Source organism: Entelurus aequoreus, linkage group LG02, assembly GCF_033978785.1.
Source record: "Entelurus aequoreus isolate RoL-2023_Sb linkage group LG02, RoL_Eaeq_v1.1, whole genome shotgun sequence".
Taxonomy (NCBI): domain Eukaryota; kingdom Metazoa; phylum Chordata; class Actinopteri; order Syngnathiformes; family Syngnathidae; genus Entelurus; species Entelurus aequoreus.
In genome coordinates this window covers 11421552-11444051 of record NC_084732.1, presented here as the reverse complement: position 1 = coordinate 11444051, position 22500 = coordinate 11421552, and the positions used below count along the sequence as shown (strand labels likewise).

At 43.8% G+C, this 22500-nt stretch overlaps 1 protein-coding gene across 1 annotated transcript in view; it reads left to right on the top strand.

Moving 5' to 3' along the window:
* mtss1lb (MTSS I-BAR domain containing 2b) overlaps positions 1-22500 on the top strand; it is a 100212-nt gene that overhangs the window by 33829 nt on the left and 43883 nt on the right. The gene's annotated exons all lie outside the window — the stretch shown is intronic.

Sequence of the window (22500 nt, the reverse complement as noted above, 5' to 3'; positions counted from 1 at the left end):
GAGGGAGCTGTGCTCTTTTCATCCCACGCAAAAAGTGCATGCGCTGCTGAGCTCTTTTTACAAGAGCTGCGGTGTGTAGGGACCAGGTCATATTGTCAGTTATCTGCACCCCCAGGAACTTGGTGCTGCTTACCATCTGTTGGAGCCAAAATTCCTTATTTGTTTATATTGTTTATATTTTATTTTCTCTAAATTGATTGTTGGGTTCAGCATGTTTAATTTCCTTTTCGGCAGATTGCTCCTCCCACTTCCTGTTAAGAACCAGTAAGTGTTGACAGGGAGGGGACTGTTGCTATGGTGCCGTTACCATGGTAGCCTCCATAAATTGGGCTCAGGTGTGAGCATGGGAGGGCGATTGGAGGACAAACAGTTTTCGACCGTGGTCGTGTCGTGGTCGTGTTCGTGTCATGTCGTATCGTGTCATGTGGTGACAGTGATGTGATCATGTGCCAATCAAGGTCAGCATACTTTGTTATAGAATTTACATTTGATTTAAATTAGATAGCTGGAATAAACGGATTGTCATATCCAAACACAGTTCTACAGTACTGGACATACTATTATTTTCACGCGTCAAACTGGTCAACACAGTCGCCCTCGGTACCAGCCCAAAGGTAAGGGCTGTACACCATCTCCACCGCTGTGCCGTTGATGAAGACTGGAGTGTGGCTGGACTGGTGCTTCCTGAAGTCAACGATGATCTCCTTGGTCTTGTCGACATTCAGGACCAGGTTGTTGGTTCTGCACCAGTCAACCAGATGTTTCACCTCCTCCCTGTAGTCCATGTGGTTGTTGTCACGGATGAGGCCCACTACTGTGGTGTACTTCACAATGTGGTTAGTAGTGGACCTGGCGCAGCAGTCATGAGTCATCAACGCGAACAGCAGCGGACTCAGGACGCAGCCCTGGGGGGAGCCGGTGCTCAGGGAGATGGCACTGGAGGTGTTGTTGCCCACTCTCACAGACTGGGGTCTGTCTGTGAGGAAGTCAAGCAGCCAGTTGCATAGGGGGGTGCTGAGTCCAAGGAGGGCCAGTTTGCTCACCAAGTGCTGCGGGATGATGGTGTTGAATGCTGAGCTGAAGTCCAGAAACAACATCCGCACGTGTGTGTCCTTTCCTTCCAGATGTTCTAAGCTCAGGTGGAGTGCAGAGGAGATGGCGTCCTCTGTGGAGCGGTTAGGGCGATAAGCAAACTGGTATGGGTCGAATGTGGGAAGAAGTCTGGAGACAATATATTCCTTTACCAGCCTCTCCAAGCCCTTCATTATGATGGGGGTGAGTGCAACGGGGCAGTAATCATTGAGGGAGGAGATTGTGGGTTTTTTTAGGCACTGGAATGATTGTGGCCGTCTTAAAACATGATGGTACCACAGCCTGGGTCAGCGAGATGTTGAAGATGTCTGTGAGAGCCCCAGCCAGCTGGACTGCACATCCCTTAAGCACCTTGCCCGGAATGTCATCAGGTCCCAGTGCTTTCCGGGGGTTCACTCTCCCCAGGGTTTTCCGGACATCCGCTATGTCCAAGTTGAGCGGCTGCTCATCAGGGCGAGGGATGGATTTTCTCGCCGGAGTAGTGTTAAGTGCCTCAAACCTTGCAAAGTAGTTGTTAAGGTCATTTAGGAAGCTGATACTGTTGTCACAGGGACTGGGGGCAGCTTTATAGTCTGTGATGACCTGTATGCCCTGTCACATTCGTCCAGTGTTTGTGGGGTTCTCGAAGAAGTCCTGCACTTTCTGACTGTGAGCACGCTTTGCAACCTTAATGGCACGGTTCAGGTTAGCTCTGGCTGTTTTTAATGCCACCATGTCGCCAGACGTAAAAGCCTTGTTCCGAGCCTTCAGCACTGCACGTACCTCACTGTTCATCCAGAGTTTGTTGTTGGCCCGTGTGGGTATGTTCTTGATCACACTGACATCCTCCATGCACTTCTGAATGTATGCGGACACAGACTCTGCATACTCCTCCACACATGTGTGGTGATTATCGGTGGCGACTGCTTTGAACATGTCCCAGTCTGTGTTTTCGAAGCAGTCTTGTAATGCTGACATGGCTCCCTCTGGCCAGGTCCTCACCTGCTTCACTGTAGCTTGCTTCCTGATCAGCAGGGGCTTGTATGCAGGAATTAGCATCACAGAGAGATGGTCTGAGGAGCCGAGGTGGGGGCGTGGTGCAGCTTTATACGCATGTTTAATATTGCTAAACACCATGTCCAGCTTGCTTCCACCCCTCGTTGCAAAATTCACATATTGATGGAAATGAGGGAACACAGTTTTCATGTTAGCTTGATTAAAATCCCCTGCCACGATGAAAACTCCCTCTGGATGTGTAGATTGCAGTTCATTGATGGATCAGTACAAAGCATTCAAAGCTTCTTTGGTGTTAGCACTGGGGGGAATGTACACTGCTGTGAAGATCATAGCACTGAATTCCCGGGGTAAATAAAATGGCCTGCATTTTTATATATGTCTACATCGGGAGAGCAGTGACATGAGACTATCTTCCCATTGCTGCACCCGTTGTTGTTGATATATATACAAACACCACCGCCTCTGGATTTACCAGTGAGAGTTCTGCTCCTGTCCGACCGAAGCATAGTTAGCCCCTCGATGCTAACTGCCTCGTCCGGAACGGCTGGTTTCAGCCACGTTTCTGTGAGAAATATGGGGCAGTAGTCTCGCGTCTTGCATATAAATCCAGCTTAAGGTAGTCCAGTTTGTTCTCCAGGGAGCGGACATTTGAATGCAGGATGGAAAGAAGCGGTGTTCTGTGAGGATTAGCCTTTAGCTTTGTTGTTAGCCCCGCTCGGCATCCCCGCTTCTGCTTCCGATCACACCGCTTACGTCTCCTCTGTCGACGGTCCCTGCCGGTACTAGACTCCGCTGCTTCACAGGCCGCTAGATGTAGCCGGCGTAGAATTCCAATGCTAGCGAGGAGGTCCAACGTGTACGCATCTTTCGGTCCAAAGCGGCCAGATCTCTCCACATCCAGAATTGTCTGGCGGTCGTATGTTACCACGGAGTGTCCATGCTGGAAGCCAGCCATGAAATTCACAGAATTTACCGGAATATTTGCCAAAATGTTCTATATCTACCATGAGCCTCTGAAGCCGCAGCTGTGCAGGGCGCCGCCATCATTAATGATGATGATGATGGTGATGATGAAGATGATGATGATGATGATGATGATGATGATGATGATGAAGATGATAATGATGATGTTGATGATAATGAAGATGATTATCTTGATGATGAGGAATATTATGTTGATGAGGATGATGATGATTAAGATGATGAAGATGATGATAATGGTGATGAAGATGATGATAAAGATGATGATGATAATGAAGATGATCACGGCTGCCTCGGTGCTATCGTGCGCTCTGTTTTGTTTGTTTTTGTGCGTAAATGGTGTGTCTGCGTGCTCTTACACCCGCGAAGAACTACTGAAAATCAGATCAGATACGGACTTATTTCCACACCCCTATGGACTTATTACCACACCCCTACATACCTATTACCACACCCCTACGGACTTATTACCACACCCCTACAGACTTATTACCACACCCCTACGGACTTATTACCACACCCCTACGGACTTATTACCGGTAATTTTAGCGTCAGCTGCGGATTTGGTGCGTTCTTTGATCAAAAGAGGGAAACCACACCGAAGAGGAAAGAGAGCGGGAGCCCTCGTCCGTCTACGCAGACGAGGATTACGCACACCCTTACCTGGCATCTTTCTCTCCAACGTCCACTCACTTGCCAACAAGATGGACGAGCTAGCATTGCTGATGAGAAGGAACAAGGACTTTTCCTCATCTTGTGTTTTGTGCTTCACGGAGACGTGGCTGAGCGCCACTGGAGGGCTTTCATCTTCTCCGCACGGACCGAGACGCGGGGCTCTCCGGCAAAGCAAGAGGCGGTGGAGTCTGCTTCTTCATCAACAACAGCTGGTGTACAGACGTGACAGTGATATCCCAACACTGCTCTCCTGCTCTGGAATATCTTTTCATTCACTATAAGCCCTTTTACTCCCCGCCTGAGATTGTTTCATTCATACTGGTGGCTGCCTACATACCGCCCAGCGCGCACGCTTGCAGGCCAGATCTTGCATGTGGAACGGTCTTTTCCGGACTCTCTTGTTATCGTGCTTGGTGACTTTAACAAGGGAAACTTGAGCCAGGAATTATAGGCAGTTTATTAAATGCCCGACCAGAGAGGAGAACACTTTGGATCACTGTTACACCACAATAAGCAAGGCATACCATGCAGTCCTGCGCGCTGCTCTCGGACTATCAGATCACGTGATGGTGCACTTAATCCCTTCATACAGACAGAGACTTAAACTGGCTAAACCTGTTATGAAAACCATTAAGTACACCGCTGAGGCTGTGGGGGAGCTGCGCGCATGTTTGGAGACGACAGACTGGGAGGCAATTGGAGCGGCCACGGACAATCTGGACGAGTATACGGACACTGACCTCATACATACAGTTCAATGAGGCGCGCATCATTCCAACGCGCACCAGGGCTTGTTATAACAGCGACAAGCCCTGGTTCACACCCAAGCTCCGACAGCTGCGCAAGGAGAAGGAAGCTGCGTGGAGGAACGGTTACCAGAGTACCTACAGAGAAGCAAAGTACCACTTCAGCAGGGAAGTGGAGAAAGCTAAATCTGTGTAGGAACAGTTCAGCTCCAATGACTCTGCAGCCATGTGGAGGGGGCTAAGAACCCTTACGAACTATAAGCCCAAAGCCCCCAAGGCCCTGGACGACCGGACTCTCGCTCAGGGCCTCAACACACATTACTGTCACGAACAGCCTTCAGCTCATCAAGGCTCTGCTCCCCCCACCATCACCCACCCACCAACGCCAGTACTTCATTAAAGGACTTAAAGGACTTAAAAGACTCCAAGGATATCAAAGGACTCCAAGAACATCAAATTACTTCATCAAAGGCCCTCTCCATCCGAGAGGAGGATTTACGCCGGCAGTTCTTGAGGCTGAACACGCGGTAGGCCCCTGGGCACGATGGTGTCTCCCCCTCCACCCTGAGACACTGCGCGGATCAGCTGGCTTCACTGGCTATGCCGCGTGCCGTCCTGCTTCAAGACCTCCACCATCGTCCCTGTCCCCAAGAAACCACTGTTGCGCTGACGTCTGTGGTCATGAAATCCTTTAGGCCCATGGTCCTGTCCCACCTCAAGGACATCACCACCCCCCTCCTGGACCCACTGCAGTTCGCCTACAGAGCCAACAGGTCTGTGGACGATGCAGTGAACCTGGCCCTCCACTTCCTCCTGGAGCATCTGGACTCCCCAGGAACCTATTACCGGATCCTGTTTGTGGACTTCAGCTGTGCCTTCAACACCATCCTCCCTGGACTGCTATGAGACAAGCTCTACCAGCTCAGTGTGTCCGACCCCCTCTGCAGTTGGATTAATGACTTCCTGACAGTCGAACCATGAACACTGGTACTCCTCATGGCTGTGTACTTTCCCCCTGCCTCTTCTCCCTGTATACAAACTGCTGCACCTCCAGTCACCAGTCCGTAAAGCTGCTTCAAGTTTGCGGACGACACCACCCTCATCGGGCTCATCTCGGATGGCGACGTGTCCGCCTACAGGAGAGCGGTGGACTGGCTGGCGTCCTGGTGCAGCCTCAACAACCTGGAGCTGAACGCCCAGAAGACAGTGGAGATGATCATGGACTTCAGGAAAGTCCCCCTCACCCTGATTGACTCTCCCACCCCCGTCTCCATCGTGGACTCCTTCTGTTTCTTGGGCACCACCATCACCCAGGACCTCAAGTGGGAGCCGACCATCAAGGAGGCTCAGCAGAGGGTGTACTTCCTGCGGCAGCTGAGGAAACTTAAGGTGCCGACCGAGATGCTGGTGCAGTTCTACTCAACCATCATCGAGTCCATCCTCACCTCCTCCATCACCGTGTTGTTCCCTGGCGCCACAGTCTGGGACAAGCATCGACTTCAGCGCATCGTACGTGCTGCTGAGAAGGCGATTGGCTGCTAGCTCCCATCCCTCCAGGACCAGGAGGCGTGTGGGTCGGATCACAGCTGACTCTTCTCACCCTGGACACAAACTATTCTCCCCTCTCCACTCAGGCAGGAGACTACGGTCCCACACCTCACGCTACCTGAACAGTTTTTTCCCCTCGTCCATCAGGCACATGAACAATAACAAGATCTGATAACTCAGTTACAGATCTTTTTATTACCAAATCTGTGTTATGAGTTTTATGTTGCACCATTGCACCAAGTCCAATCCCTAGTTTGTGAACCCGTTCTCAAACAATGGCAATACTACTATTCTGATTCTGATGATGATGAAGATGATGATGATGATGAGGATGAAGATGATGTTGATGTTAATGATGATGAAGATGTTGATGATGATGAAGATGTTGTTGATGATGATGATGATGATGAAGATGATGATGGCTGGTAGCACAGCGGCGTGGACACATATGTGAGTGGCAGCTCAGAGTGTTTGCGGTGCATCGTAACAAAGGCAGCTCAGAGTGTTTGCGGGGCAGCGTGACAGAGCCTCCCTTGTGTGCCTGTGGAAGTGACAAGTGCTCCTTGGCTGGCTAGACTTGATTTGGCCAACATAACGAGGCCGTCGGCACGGCGACACAAAGGAGGATCTGTGTGCTCCACAGTGCAGGACTGTTCCTGACCAAGGACTCCACTGGACCACAGACACAGTGTCCACTGTCATGGTGGACTGTCCACGTGCCACAGTGACCAGGTAAAGACCCAGGGACAGACTGCAGTTCTAAACCTGGCAGCAATTGAATCAGGCCCGACAGGCCCGACTTGTGGTTCTCAAAGTGGACTCCAGGGTTCCTTTGGAGGGGTCTAAACTGACCCTGACATGGTCTGTAACTGACAGTCCATGTGGTTCTCAAAGTGGACTCCAGGGTTCCTTTGGGGCAGTCTAAACTGACCCTGACACGGTCTGTAACTGACAGTCCATGTGGTTCTCAAAGTGGACTCCAGGGTTCCTTTGGGACGGTCCAAACTGACCCTGACATGGTCTGTAACTGACAGTCTATGTGGTTCACGTATTATCTCTGGAACTCAAGTAGAACCAGAGAATCATCCGGGAACTAATAGGGCTCGCTACCTTCTTGTAGGTGTGCGTCCTCTCTGTGACGAGGGGTGGGGCAAGTCAGGCAAGACCCGCCTTGCGGTGCTTCTGATTGGTTCATTTTGCCTGGTGCCGCCCTTGGATGGTTGGAATCCGGCTCCAGGGACCGATGGCATTGGTCACAGCAAAAACTGTATATAGAGTAGTGGATGGGGAAATATACGTGTGAGAAATCTCAAGTGTGGTGTGAGAAAGGCTTAAACTGTGTGAGTGTCTTTCAAATAAATGTTCAAAGAAATAAATAAAATAAAGAAATGTTAAAGATAGTTAAATAAATGTTCAACATAGTTAAAGAAATGTTCAACATAGTTAAATAAATGTTCAACATAGTTAAAGAAATGTTCAACATAGTTAAATAAATGTTCAACATAGTTAAATAAATGTTCAACATAGTTAAATAAATGTTCAACATAGTTAAATAAATGTTCAACATAGTTAAATAAATGTTCAACATAGTTGAATAAATGTTCAACATAGTTAAATAAATGTTCAACATAGTTAAATAAATGTTCAACATAGTTAAATAAATGTTCAACATAGTTAAAGAATTGTTCAACATAGTTAAATAAATGTTCAACATAGTTAAATAAATGTTCAACATAGTTAAATAAATGTTCAACATAGTTAAATAAATGTTCAACATAGTTAAATAAATGTTCAACATAGTTAAATAAATGTTCAACATAGTTAAATAAATGCTCAACATAGTTAAATAAATGTTCAACATAGTTAAATAAATGTTCAACATAGTTAAATAAATGTTCAACATAGTTAAATAAATGTTAGTACATGACATGGTTATGTAGCAGCTGACATTTTGTTTTCACCTCAGTCCTATTCTGTCATGTAGAAACAACAACAACAACACACACACACACACACACACACACACACACACACACACACACACACACACACACACACACACACACACACACACACACACACACACACACACACACACACACACACACACACACACACACACACACAAATATGTCACGCAAAGGATGCTCCCCTTGCATGGCAATCCCGTGTGTGTGTGTGTGTGTGTGTGTGTGTGTGTGTGTGTGTGTGTGTGTGTGTGTGTGTGTGTGTCTGACACGGACTCTCCTCCACCAATCACAGTCATTCTGGGTCACATGTGCGAGTGTGGTTGCCAGGCAACAAGCAGAGAAAAAGTGTTGCAGCCAAATGAGTTTTTCTGTGAGACACTTAGGAAGTCTTTGATAAGATGATACATGATAAGATGATAAGATGATACATGATAAGATGATAAGATGATACATGATAAGATGATAAGATGATACATGATAAGATGATAAGATGATACATGATAAGATGATAAAATGATACATGATAAGATGATAAGATGATACATGATAAGATGATAAATGATAAAATAAGTGATGATAATTGATAAGACGATAAGTGATAAAATGATGAATGATAAAGGGACACAAAGACACATGAAGAGACATAAAGGGACATAATAAAAAGTTATAAAGGAACAAAGAGACATAGAGAGACACAACTGAGTATAACGAGACATAAAGGGACATAATAAAGAGATATGAAGGAACAAAGAGACATAAAGAGATGTAAAGAGACATAAAGGGACATAATAAAAAGACATAAAGGGACATAATAAAGAGATGTAAAGGAACAGAGAAATATAAAGAGACATAAAGGGACATCATAAAGAGATACAAAGGAACAAAGAGACATAAAGACATATAAAGAGACATCATAAATAGATATAAAGGAACAAAGAGGCATAAAGAGACAAAGAGATATAAAGAGACACAAAGGGACACAAAGAAACATAAAAAGACATAAAGGGACATAATAAAGCGATATAAAGGAACAAAGAGACATAAATAGACATAAATAGTATTAAGGGACACAAAGGGACACAAAGAGACATAAAGGGACATAATAAAGAGATATGAAGGAACGAAGAGACATAAAGAGATGTAAAGAGACATAAAGGGACATAATAAAGAGACATAAAGGGACATAATAAAGAGATATAAAGGAACAGAGAGATATAAAGAGACATAAAGGGACGCCATAAAGAGATATAAAGGAACAAAGAGACATAAAGAGATATAAAGAGACATAAAGGGACACAAAGAGATATAAATAGACATAAAGGGACATTATAAAGAGACATAAATGAACAGAGAGATATAAAGAGACATAAAGGGACATCAAAAAGAGATATAAAGGAACAAAGAGATATAAAGAGATATAAAGAGACATAAAGGGACACAAAGAGATATAAATAGACATAAAGGGACATCATAAAGAGATATAAAGGAACAGAGAGATATAAAGAGACATAAAGGGACATCATAAAGAGATATAAAGGAGATATAAAGAGACATAAAGGGTGTAAATCAACAGACTTCTTGTCCTACTGCTCATGTTGCTGTCAGTGTTTGTTTGTGTGTCGCTCACTTCCTGCTCCATTCACACACCCCCCCCTGTCCCCCCCTGCCCCCCCCCCCCCCCTCCATCGCCAGCTTTCCCACGGGCTGCGTTGCCATGGCAACAGTGTCAGCGTTGCCAAGCTTCCAGGGACCTGAAATGTTTTCATTCTGCACACACACGCAACATCCTAAATGTGTGTGTGTGTGTGTGTGTGTGCTTGTGTGTGTCTGCGTGTCTGCGTGTGTACGTGTGTGTGTGTGTGTGTGTGGTGGGGGGGCTGGGGGGGGGACTACATTACCCACAATGCTATATTTAGAACACTGCAGTGTGTGACTCAGCACTGCTCATTCTCTTATTAACACTGTTGTCATGGTGACCAGCATCCCTGTGTGTGTGTGTGTGTGTGTGTGTGTGTGTGTGTGTGTGTGTGTGTGTGTGTGTGTGTGTGTGTGTGTGTGTGTGTGTGTGTGTGTGTGTGTGTGTGTGTGTGTGTGTGTGTGTGTGTGTGTGTGTGTGTATTATTGATAGGTTTTTAGGGCACCTATCAGCCATTACAACTCTAACTTTTGACCTTGATACTATGCTACCAATGGTAGTAATGGTAGTAATGCTAGTGATGCTAGTGATGCTAGTAATGCTAGTGATGTTAGTAATGCTAGTGATGCTAGTAAGGCTAGTGATGCTAGTAATGCTAGTAAGGCTAGTGATGCTAATGAGGCTAGTGATGCTAGTGAAGCTAGTGAAGCTAATGAAGCTAATGAGGCTAGTGATGCTAGTGAAGCTAATGAGGCTAGTGATGCTAGTGATGTTAGTGATGCTAGTGATGCTAGTGATGTTAGTGATGCTAGTGATGCTAGTGATGTTAGTAATGCTAGTGATGCTAGTAAGGCTAGTGGTGCTAGTAATGCTAGTAAGGCTAGTGATGCTAATGAGGCTAGTGATGCTAGTGAAGCTAATGAGGCTAGTGATGCTAGTGAAGCTAATGAGGCTAGTGATGCTAATGAGGCTAGTGATGCTAGTGAAGCTAGTGATGCTAGTGATGCTAATGAGGCTAGTGACGCTAATGAGGCTAGTGATGCTAGTGATGCTAATGAGGCTAGTGATGCTAGTGAAGCTAGTGATGCTAGTGATGCTAATGAGGCTAGTGATGCTAATGAGGCTAGTGATGCTAGTGATGCTAATGAGGCTAGTGATGCTAGTGATGCTAGTGATGTTAGTGATGCTAGTGATGCTAGTGATGTTAGTGATGCTAGTGAGGCAAATATGTTGTCTTTGTAGTGCATTCAATTGAATATGGCTTGAAAAGGATTTGCAAATCATTGTGGAAACTCCTATGGAAACGGGGTTTGTAGTTTGTAGAATTACTGAAATACTACATCACTGATATAGTTGGTAGCATTACTACAACACTACATAATTGATGTAGTTGGTAGCATTACTAAAACACTACATAATTGATGTAGTTGGAAGCATTACTAAAACACTACATAATTGATGTAGTTGGTAGCATTACTAAAACACTACATAATTGATGTAGTTGGAAGCATTACTAAAACACTACATAATTGATGTAGTTGGAAGCATTACTAAAACACTACATAATTGATGTAGTTGGAAGCATTACTAAAACACTACATAATTGATGTAGTTGGAAGCATTACTAAAACACTACCTAATTGATGTAGTTGACAGGGTCACTAAAACTACTTAATAGATGTAGTTGACAGGGTTACTAAAACTACTTAATGGATGTAGTTGACAGGGTCACTAAAACTACTTAATGGATGTAGTTGACAGGGTTACTAAAACTACTTAATGGATGTAGTTGACAGGGTCACTAAAACTACTTAATGGATGTAGTTGACAGGGTCACTAAAACTACTTAATGGATGTAGTTGACAGGGTTACAAAAACTACTTAATGGATGTAGTTGACAGGTTCACTAAAACTACATCACTGATGTAGTTGACAGGGTCACTAAAACTACTTAATGGATGTAGTTGACAGGGTCACTAAAACTACTTAATGGATGTAGTTGACAGGGTCACTAAAACTACATCACTGATGTAGTTGACAGGGTCACTAAAACTACTTAATGGATGTAGTTGACAGGGTCACTAAAACTACTTAATGGATGTAGTTGACAGGGTCACTAAAACTACTTAATGGATGTAGTTGACAGGGTTACTAAAACTACTTAATGATGTAGTTGACAGGGCTACTAAAACTACATCACTGATGTAGTTGACAGGGTCACTAAAACTACTTAATGGATGTAGTTGACAGGGTTACTAAAACTACATCACTGATGTAGTTGACAGGGTCACTAAAACTACTTAATGGATGTAGTTGACAGGGTTACTAAAACTACATCACTGATGTAGTTGACAGGGTCACTAAAACTACTTAATGGATGTAGTTGACAGGGTCACTAAAACTACTTAATGGATGTAGTTGACAGGGCTACTAAAACTACATCACTGATGTAGTTGACAGGGTCACTAAAACTACTTAATGGATGTAGTTGACAGGGTTACTAAAACTGCATCACTGATGTAGTTGACAGGGTCACTAAAACTACTTAATGGATGTAGTTGACAGGGTCACTAAAACTACTTAATGGATGTAGTTGACAGGGTTACTAAAACTACTTAATGGATGTAGTTGACAGGGTCACTAAAGCTACTTAATGGATGTAGTTGACAGGGTTACTAAAACTACATCACTGATGTAGTTGACAGGGTCACTAAAACTACATCACTGATGTAGTTGACAGGGTCACTAAAACTACATCACTGATGTAGTTGACAGGGTTGCTAAAACTGCATCACTGATGTAGTTGACAGGGTCACTAAAACTACATCACTGATGTAGTTGACAGGGTTACTAAAACTACATCACTAATGTAGTTGACAGGGTCACTAAAACTACATCACTGATGTAGTTGACTTGGTTACTAAAACTACTTAATGATGTAGTTGACAGGGCTACTAAAACTACATCACTGATGTAGTTGACAGGGTCACTAAAACTACTTAATGGATGTAGTTGACAGGGTTACTAAAACTACATCACTGATGTAGTTGACAGGGTTGCTAAAACTGCATCACTGATGTAGTTGACAGGGTCACTAAAACTACATCACTGATGTAGTTGACAGGGTTACTAAAACTACATCACTAATGTAGTTGACAGGGTCACTAAAACTACATCACTGATGTAGTTGACAGGGTTACTAAAACTACTTAATGATGTAGTTGACAGGGCTACTAAAACTACATCACTGATGTAGTTGACAGGGTCACTAAAACTACTTAATGGATGTAGTTGACAGGGTTACTAAAACTACATCACTAATGTAGTTGACAGGGTCACTAAAACTACATCACTGATGTAGTTGACAGGGTTACTAAAACTACTTAATGATGTAGTTGACAGGGCTACTAAAACTACATCACTGATGTAGTTGACAGGGTCACTAAAACTACTTAATGGATGTAGTTGACAGGGTTACTAAAACTACATCACTGATGTAGTTGACAGGGTCACTAAAACTACTTAATGGATGTAGTTGACAGGGCTACTAAAACTACATCACTGATGTAGTTGACAGGGTCACTAAAACTACTTAATGGATGTAGTTGACAGGGTTACTAAAACTACATCACTGATGTAGTTGACAGGGTCACTAAAACTACTTAATGGATGTAGTTGACAGGGTCACTAAAACTACTTAATGGATGTAGTTGACAGGGCTACTAAAACTACATCACTGATGTAGTTGACAGGGTCACTAAAACTACTTAATGGATGTAGTTGACAGGGTTACTAAAACTACATCACTGATGTAGTTGACAGGGTCACTAAAACTACTTAATGGATGTAGTTGACAGGGTCACTAAAACTACTTAATGGATGTAGTTGACAGGGTTACTAAAACTACTTAATGGATGTAGTTGACAGGGTCACTAAAGCTACTTAATGGATGTAGTTGACAGGGTCACTAAAACTACATCACTGATGTAGTTGACAGGGTCACTAAAACTACATCACTGATGTAGTTGACAGGGTTGCTAAAACTACATCACTGATGTAGTTGACAGGGTCACTAAAACTACATCACTGATGTAGTTGACAGGGTTACTAAAACTACTTAATGGATGTAGTTGACAGGGTCACTAAAACTACATCTCTGATGTAGTTAGAAAGATTACAAAAAAGTACATCATTGTGTGGCGTGGTCAGAGTGTGATGTCATCCCCTACAAGATGATGTAGAGTGGTTGCCGTGGCAACGCAGCCTCTTTTTGTTTGACTGGGATTTTCTGTGATGTCATTTACACTCAAGTCAACTGGCTGTTGTTTTATAACAGGGGTGGGCAATTAATTTTTACTGGGGGCCGCATGAGCAACCCGAGCACTGCTGGAGGGCCACATCGACAATATTTCAATGAAATTTTGCTAAATATTATTTTTTATACATACCGTAAGATAAATAATAATAATAATAATAATAATAATAATAATAATAATAATAATAACAATAATACTTTCATTTAACCTAACTTAACTTTATACCAAAAGCACTGCTTTGGAGATCATTTGTACCCCTTTCAGAGATCACATTTAGTTGCCCTTAAACATCCTCATGTTGCACAATGAAATGTAAGCATAGGATGAAGTGTGCATTCCTGTAACTTTCTCTAGTAACAGCATTCCATGATTAATATAAATACATTAACATTAATAATAAATGACAGTAAAATAAGCACACGTATGACTGGGAGTCATAGTGTAACTTTGTGTGGTGTTTGAGTTGTCCGACTTTTTGTGTGGCCGTAAACGCACCAGTAGCTTAGTGGTATGCGTGTTGGTGACAGATGACAAGTTGGTTTTGGCCTGGTTTGTACGGCAGAAAATGACTAGTTTTTTGAGATATAAGTTTTTTATTCATGTTTTTGGTGTGGTTATGGCCGAATATAAACAGTTTTGCTCAATAAAGTGATGGATATAATTCCTGTCCTCGAAGCATCTCGATAGACGTTACAATAATTGAACGGTGTTCAATTGAACGGTGTTGACGAACACCGTTAGGGCCGCTTGTTGTCACTGTCACTCAAAGTTGCCTTGCAAAATTACACAGAATAAATATGTTTATTTTGTTTAGAATTCAGATGGGATTTGATTTGGTGCGCGGCATATATTTGCTGTGCGCAGAGGACGCTTGAGCAGTGCGCAATTGCGCAGGCACGCACCTTAGAGGGAACGTTGCTTGACAGTCCATGTCTTGTTGAAAGCACGGCATTCCTCATCAACTTTTCTCTTTTTAGCGTCGTCTCGGGTGTAAACCGTGCATCACTTGTCGCTGTGCACCTTCACTCACAGGTTACACACGGACATACGCCCATAAATAACACTTTTCAAAATAAAAGCAGCACAGTTGTATTGCGCGCACGACATAGATGTTTTTTCAACTTTATTTTGTAATTTGTGATAGCAGCTGTTCACATTCACTAACAATCCCGCACGCGCATACGTCCACATGGAAGTAATACAAATAACGCTTTTCAAAACAAAAGCAGCACAGATGTATTGCACACTCGACATAGATACTTTTTAAAATGTATTTTGTAATTTATGATTGGCCTCACGCGGTCCGGACAGGGACGCACAAAGGGCCGGATGTGGCCCGCGGGCCGTAGAATGCCCAGGTCTGTTTTATAAAGTACTTTTTGTTTACAGCTCACACTGAACTGCAGCCACATAGAGGGACACCAAGGGACATAGAGGGACATAGAGGGACACCAAGGGACATAAAGGGACATAAAGGGACACCAAGGGACATAAAGGGACATAAAGGGACACCAAGGGACATAGAGGTTCATAAAGGGACACAGAGGGACATAAAGGGACACCAAGGGACATAGAGGGACATAGAGGGACACCAAGGGACATAAAGGGACATAAAGGGACACCAAGGGACATAGAGGTTCATAAAGGGACACAGAGGGGCATAAAGGGACACCAAGGGACATAGAGGGACATAGAGGGACACCAAGGGAAATAGAGGTTCATAAAGGGACACCAAGGGACATAGAGGTTCATAAAGGGACACAGAGGGGCATAAAGGGACACCAAGGGACATAGAGGGACATAAAGGGACACCAAGGGAAATAGAGGTTCATAAAGGGACACCAAGGGACATAGAGGTTCATAAAGGGACACCAGGGGACATAAAGGGACATAAAGGGACATAAAGGGACACCAAGGGACAAAGAGGGACATAAAGGGACATAAAGGGACACCAAGGGACATAGAGGTTCATAAAGGGACACCAAGGGACATAGAGGTTCATAAAGGGACACCAAGGGACATAAAGGGACACCAAGGGACATAGAGGTTCGTAAAGGGACACCTAGGGACATAAAGGGACATAAAGGGACACCAAGGGACATAGAGGTTCATAAAGGGACACCAATGGACATAAAGGGACATAAAGGGACATAAAGGGACACCAAGGGACACCAAGGGACACAGAGGGACACAGAGGGACATAGAGGGACATAGAGGGACACCAAGGGACATAGAGGGACATAAAGGGACACCAAGGGACATAAAGGGACACCAAGGGACATAAAGGGACACCAAGGGACATAGAGGGACATAAATCAATCAATCAATCAATCAATGTTTATTTATATAGCCCTAAATCACAAGTGTCTCAAAGGGCTGTACAAGCCACAACGACATCCTCGGTACAGAGCCCACATACGGGCAAGGAAAAACTCACCCCAGTGGGACGTCAATGTGAATGACTATGAGAAACCTTGGAGAGGACCGCATATGTGGGTAACCCCCCCCTCTAGGGGAGACCGAAAGCAATGGATGTGGAGTGGATCTGACATAACATTGTGAAAGTCCAACACATCAGCGAGAGTCCAGTCCATAGTGGGGCCAACAGGAACCATCCCAAGTGGAGACGGGTCAGCAGCGCAGAGATGTCCCCATCCGATGCACAGGCTAGTGGTCCACCCGGGGTCCCGACTCTGGACAACCAGCACTTCATCCGTGGCCACCGGACCTGTGTCCTCCCCCTCCATAAGGGACAGGGGAGCAGAGTAGAAAAGAAAAAAAAAGAAACGGCAGATCAACTGGTCTAAAAAGGGAGTCTATTTAAAGGCTAGAGTATACAAATGAGTTTTAAGATGAGACTTAAATGCTTCTACTGAGGTAGCATCTCTAACTTTTACCGGGAGGGCATTCCAGAGTACTGGAGCCCCAATAGAAAACGCTCTATAGCCCGCAGACTTTTTTTGGGCTCTGGGAATCACTAATAAGCCGGAGTTCTTTGAACGCAGATTTCTTGCCGGGACATATGGTACAATACAATCGGCGAGATAGGCAGGAGCTTGACTGTGTAGTATTTTATACGTAAGTAGTAAAACCTTAAAGTCGCATCTTAAGTGCACAGGAAGCCAGTGCAGGTGAGCCAGTATAGGTATATATACATATATGTATATATGTATATAAAGGTATATACAGTATAGGCGTAATATGATCAAACTTTCTTGTTTTTGTCAAAAGTCTAGCAGCCGCATTTTGTACCAACTGTAATCTTTTAATGCTAGACATAGGGAGACCCTAAAATAATACGTTACAGTAATCGAGACGAGACGTAACGAACGCATGAATAATGATCTCAGCGTCGCTAGTGGACAAGATGGAACGAATTTTAGCGATATTACGGAGATGAAAGAAGGCCGTTTTAGTAACACTCTTAATGTGTGACTCAAACGAGAGAGTTGTTTTAGTAACACTCTTAATGTGTGACTCAAACGAGAGAGTTGTTTTAGTAACACTCTTAATGTGTGACTCCAGATTCCTCAGGGACTCTGCCTCCATCATTGCCCCGATCATCACGCACATAATAAACCTCTCAATTTGACAAGGCCAAGTACCAAAAGATTTTAAGATAGCAAGAGTAACTCCCCTCTTTAAAAAAGGAAGCAAATTGGAACCTGGCAACTACCGACCTGTTTCTATTCTCAGTTCCATTTCCAAAGTAATGGAGAAAATAGTTAATGAACAGGTGGATAGTTACCTTGCCACTAATAAACTCATGTACACATTCCAATCCGGCTTCAGAACTAACCACTCCACTGACACATGCCTTCTCTATCTGACTTCAGAACTAACCACTCCACTGACACATGCCTTCTCTATGTGACTTCAGAACTAACCACTCCACTGACACATGCCTTCTCTATCTGACTTCAGAACTAACCACTCCACTGACACATGCCTTCTCTATCTGACTTCAGAACTAACCACTCCACTGACACATGCCTTCTCTATGTGACTTCAGAACTAACCACTCCACTGACACATGCCTTCTCTATCTGACTTCAGAACTAACCACTCCACTGACACATGCCTTCTCTATGTGACTTCAGAACTAACCACTCCACTGACACATGCCTTCTCTATGTGGCTTCAGAACTAACCACTCCACTGACACATGCCTTCTCTATCTGACTTCAGAACTAACCACTCCACTGACACATGCCTTCTCTATCTGACTTCAGAACTAACCACTCCACTGACACATGCCTTCTCTATCTGACTTCAGAACTAACCACTCCACTGACACATGCCTTCTCTATGTGAGCGAGCACATCAAACATGAGGTGGACGCGGGCAAATACTGCGGCATGGTCATGCTGGACCTTCACAAGGCCTTTGACACCGTTAACCACGCTATACTGTTGGATAAGCTCAGAGCATTTGGATTTAACAAAACCTCTTGGAGCTGGATGCAGTCTTACTTGGAGGGGAGGGAGCAGGTGGTAGAGGTGAACGGCACCGTGTCCCCCCCCCCCCCCCCCCCCCCCCCCCCTCTCGGTGAGCTGTGGAGTCCCCCAAGGCAGTATATTGGGACCTTTACTGTTCCTAATATACATAAACGACATGTCATCGGCATGCGACTGTGAATTGTTTTTGTTTGCGGATGACTCTGCCCTGCTGGTATCAGACAAGGACAAGTCACAGGTGGAGAAAATCCTCAGTGCTGAGCTGTGTAGAACTTGCACCTGGCTCGCTGACAACAAGCTATCCATCCACTTGGGTAAAACTGAATCCATCCTGTTTGGGTCCCACATCAACCTTAAGAGAGTCAATGACTTCACCATAAAAGTGGGTGACATTGTTATCACCAGGAAAGATGAGGTCACCTACCTAGGTTCCATTCTAGAAGCTAATCTTTCCTGTGATAAAATGGAAACCAAGGTAATCAAAAAGGTCAACCAACGAACGAGATTTCTCTACAGAATCTCCTCTCTGGTCAACAAAAGCACCTTGAGGATTCTGGCGGGAACTCTCATTCAACCCTTTTTCCATTACGCATGCACCTCCTGGTACCCTAGCACCTCCAAAACCCTCAAATCTAAACTCCAAACATCCCAGAACAAGCTAGTCAGGTTACTTCTAGACCTCCACCCCAGATCCCACCTCACTCCTACCCACTTCTCCAAAGTGGCTGGCTCAGGGTGGAGGACAGAGTTAAACAACTTGCACTGAGCCTAGTCTATAAAATCCACTACACCTCCCTGATACCGAAGTACATGTCAAACTACTTCCTTAACGTAAATGACCGCCATAACCACAACACCAGGGGGAGCTCCACTAACCACGTTAAACCCAGATTCCGAACTAACAAAGGTCTTAACTCATTCTCTTTCTATGCCACATCAATGTGGAATGCACTCCCAACAGGTGTAAAAGAAAGGGCATCTCTATCCTCCTTCAAAAGCGCAATAAAAGTTCACCTCCAGGCAGCTACAACCCTAAACTAACACCCTCCCCGGATTGCTAATAATCAAATGTAAACAATCAAATGCAGATACTTTTTCTTTTTCTTATGCCTTCTGATCTCTCTCTCTCTCTCTCTCTCTCTCTCTCTCTCTCTCTTTCTCTCTCTCTCTCTCTCTCTCGCTCTCTTTCTCTCTCTCTCTCTCTCTCTCTCTCTCTCTCTCTCTCTCTCTCTCTCTCTCTCTCTCTCTCTCTCTCTCGCTCTCTTTCTCTCTCTCTCTATATGTCCACTACTTGCTGTCCATATCCTACCACCCCCCCCCCCCCCTCCACACCCCTAATTGTAAATAATGTAAATAATTCAATGTGATTATCTTGTGTGATGACTGTATTATGATGATAGTATCTATGATAGTATATATCTGTATCATGAATCAATTTAAGTGGACCCCGACTTAAACAAGTTGAAAAACGTATTCGGGTGTTACCATTTAGTGGTCAATTGTACGGAATATGTACTTCACTGTGCAACCTACTAATAAAAGTCTCAATCAATCAATCAAAACTCAAAGGAGAGAGTTGTTTTAGTAACACTCTTAATGTGTGACTCAAACGAGAGAGTTGGGTGGAAGATAATACCCAGATTCTTTACCGAGTCTCCTTGTTTAATTGTTTGGTTGTCAAATGTTAAGGTGGTATTATTAAATAGATGTTGGTGTTGAGCAGGACCGATAATCAGCATTTCCGTTTTCTTAGCGTTGAGTTGCAAAAAGTTAGCGGACATCCATTGTTTAATTTCATTAAGACACGCCTCCAGCTGACTACAATCCGGCGTGTTGGTCAGCTTTAGGGGCATGTAGAGTTGAGTGTCATCAGCATAACCCTGGGGAACTCCGCACGTTACCTTGACATAGTCCGAGGTCACATTGTTATGGGAGACGCACTGCATCCTGTCAGTAAGATAAGAGTTAAACCAAGACAAGGCTAAGTCTGACATACCAATACGTGTTTTGATACGCTCTAATAAAATATTGTGATCAACAGTATGGAAAGCGGCGCTAAGATCAAGAAGCAGCAACATAGATGACATCCATGGTTAGCAATAGATCATTAGTCATTTTTGCGAGGGCTGTCTCCGTAGAGTGATTTGCCCTGAAACCGGATTGAAAAGGTTCACAGAGATTGTTAGACGCTAAGTGTTCATTTAGCTGCTGTGCAACAGTTTTTTCGAGGATTTTGGAGATAAACGGAAGGTGGGACACCGGCCGGTAGTTTACCAGGAGATCAGGATCAAGGTTAGGTCTTTTGAGTAGAGGATGAATAACCGCTTTTTTGAATGCTAGGGGAACAGTACCAGAAGAAAGTGATACGTTTATAATATTTAACACTGATGGACCTAATAATACAAAAAGCTCCTTGATAAGTTTCCCAGGAATTGGGTCAAGTAAACATGTTGTTTGTTTTGTCCCATTTACACATTTTGACAATTCCTCCAATGTTATTTCATCAAATAGAGAAACTATTTTGGAGGGCAGTGTCCGTCGTATATACAGTCGTATTTGTGTTCATAGAACCCAGTTGTAGCTGAGATGCATTGTCTTTAATCTCTTTTCTAATGACTTCAATTTTCTTATTAAAGAAATTCATAAAGTCATCTGCCGAGTGGGTGGAGCTACTGGGAGGAGTCCCTTGTTGGGTTAGCGATGCTACTGTACTGAACAAAAATGTAAGATCATTTTTGTTGAGGTGGATGAGATTTGAGTAATATTTAGCTTTAGCTGAGGTAAGCATGCGTTTATAAGTTATTAAACTATCACTCCATGCTTGATGGAAAACCTCAAGTTTAGTCGCACGCCATTTGCGTTCCAGCTTTCTACATGATAATTTCTGGGCTTTAGTTTCTTCTGTAAACCATGGGGTGCGCCTTTTAGGGGCCCTTTTTAGATTTAGCGGTGCTACACTATCAATGGTGTCGCGCAAGGCGTCGTTAAAGTTGTTAGTGAGGTTATCAATAGAACCCACATAATTTGGGAATGGTGCCATTACCGAAGGCAGTAGGTCAGTAAGAGTCGTCGTTGTGGCAGCATTAACGTTGCGGCTGCTATAGTAGTTATTATTATTATTAGCTTGTTGACAATGAGTCAGAACTTCAAATTTTATAAGGTAATGATCGGACATTACTTTAGTGTACGGGAGTATCGTAACTTTGGAGGTGGTGACACCCCTGACAAGCACTAGATCTATCGTATTACCGTTGCGATGCGTGGGTTCATTTATTATTTGTGTAAGACCACAGCTATCAATTATAGTCTGGAGCGCCACGCATGGAGGGTCCGATGGGGTATTCATATGGATATCAAAGTCTCCCATTATGATTATATTGTCGGCGTGCGTCACTAGATCAGCAACGAACTCTGAAAATTCATTGATAAAGTCTGAATAGGGCCCTAGGGGGCGGTAGATGACAGCCAGGTGGAGAGGCAGCGGTGTGACAAACCTCACAGTAAGCACCTCAAACGACTTATATTTATTATTTAGGTCCGAGGTAAGGCTAAAGTTTTTGTTGTATATTAGTGCAACACCCCCACCCCTTTTAATGGGACGGGCAATATGCGTTCCCGTATAGCCAGGAGGAGACGCCTCACCCAGCGCAAAAAATTTGTCTGGTTTGAGCCAGGTCTCGGCTAGACCAACGACATCAAGATTGTTGTCTCTGATGACTTCATTAACTAATAACGTTTTGGAAGACAATGACCTTATGTTTAAAAAGCCCATATTATAGGAGTGGGCTGTTTTGAGGAGTTTTTGTTGAAAGTATCCGTAGTAGCAATATTAATAATGTTACGTTTATTATGCGTAGTGCACTTTAAATAATTTCGACCATATCTAGGAATTGATATGACAGGAATTTTTAGATTGTTTGCCACCTCAGTAAAATGCATGTCCACCTCTGACGCAGAAAAAACATTATGTGAGTTGTATATTATTCTAAGAGAATTGCTATGTGTGCAGGGATTATCCAGCCTGGCGCTGGCTAGTTCTAGCTTAACAGACTCCTTACTAGCGCTTCTTTGTGGATTAGCATT